The sequence below is a fragment of the Trichechus manatus genome, unplaced genomic scaffold, assembly GCF_000243295.1.
Source record: "Trichechus manatus latirostris isolate Lorelei unplaced genomic scaffold, TriManLat1.0 scaffold00011, whole genome shotgun sequence".
NCBI classification, from domain to species: Eukaryota; Metazoa; Chordata; class Mammalia; order Sirenia; family Trichechidae; genus Trichechus; species Trichechus manatus.
In genome coordinates, this window is record NW_004443947.1 from 11,200,495 (window position 1) to 11,201,868 (window position 1,374).

At 47.9% G+C, this 1,374-nt stretch overlaps 1 protein-coding gene across 1 annotated transcript in view; it reads left to right on the forward strand.

Annotated features, from left to right (window-relative positions):
- SLIT3 (slit guidance ligand 3) overlaps positions 1–1,374 on the forward strand; it is a 762,848-nt gene that overhangs the window by 182,699 nt on the left and 578,775 nt on the right. The gene's annotated exons all lie outside the window — the stretch shown is intronic.

Below are 1,374 nucleotides of genomic sequence, written 5' to 3' on the forward strand. Positions count from 1 at the left end.
TTAGAAAAATGTGAATTAAAGAAAAAAACTTTATTTCTTCTTTAATTAGGTCAATTCGTAGATAAAAGGGCCATAAAAGGATCCCAATAGAAATATCTGAGGCCAATTTAGCATTACTTCCTGAAACCTCATGCTGATCAAAAGGAATGAAAGGTTGGTCAATCTAGATTGGTGATTCTGAGGCCCCCATTTAATTGCAATCTCAACTGGTCCTGATACTATACCAAGGTCCCTCTTGGGGTCCTTCCTTCCACTGAGCTTAGGAAGCATTTCAGGGGCTTTCTTAACACCTCGCCTCTTTCTCAAAGCTTCCTCTGATTTGCTACAGGAAAAGTGGCATATCTCTCTCCTCCATACCTATTTTTGTTGTTAGCTGCCTTCAAGTTGGCCCCAGCTCATGGTGACCCCTCACACAACAGAACTAAACACTGCCCCATCCTGTGCCACCTGCTCGACCTGTGGTAGCTCTGACCATTGTGATCCATAGGGTTTTGACTGGCTGATTTTCAGAAGTAGATCACCCATAGCGACATGCAAGGCTTATCTCCCTCATGGAAGAATTCTACCACTGAACCACCAATACCTCCCCCTCCTCACTCATCTTGTCTAAACTTGCCTGTCCTCTTCCTTCCTCTCCTCACCCACCACCTTCAGTACTTTCTCTTTGACTCTGTCTCTGGGGGGTCCCTCTGGGCCCAGGGGCAGAGAGTAGCTGTAGGCCCCTTAGGCATTCTAGGCAGGTTGCTGGAACCCAGGTCCCTACCTGAATCCAACATCCCCACTCCCACTCCATGCTGTTTCCCTCCAAGGGTGGAGTGAATTCTTCCCAGCTGAGTAATTGGAGGTAGACATCTGCAAATATTCAGCAGCTTCCCCAAAGCAATGAATATTCATGCATCCACATGGTGGCCTGCATTCCAGCCTGGGGATAGGGACCTTTCCTGCTCTGCCACCCTGCTCCTCTGGACTGCAGTCTGATCTGGGTACCTTCTGGGGAGAGCCCTCATTATCAGCTGAAATCTCTTTCCTGAGGCTCCAGATCAAGGGATTGTTACACCAACATCGGCGCTGCTGCAGCCAACCTCCGGAAGCTTCGGGTTGGACACTTAGACTAATCACAACAGTACTAGGGAAACCAGTACCACATGCTCACGTTTCCCTTCTCCTCCCCTCCCCTCCTCTCCCCTCCCCTCCCTACACACATTTATTATACCCATTCCTACCGCCATACTTTTGCTCATGACTGCTCCCTCTGCCTGGAGTGTCCTGCCTTCTCTCTAAGGCCTATACACATCTAGACACAGTGGTATATGTTATTACAAGTGAGACTTCTAAGTCAGAAGGTTATTGCAAAAATTATATGAAGTAATGCCT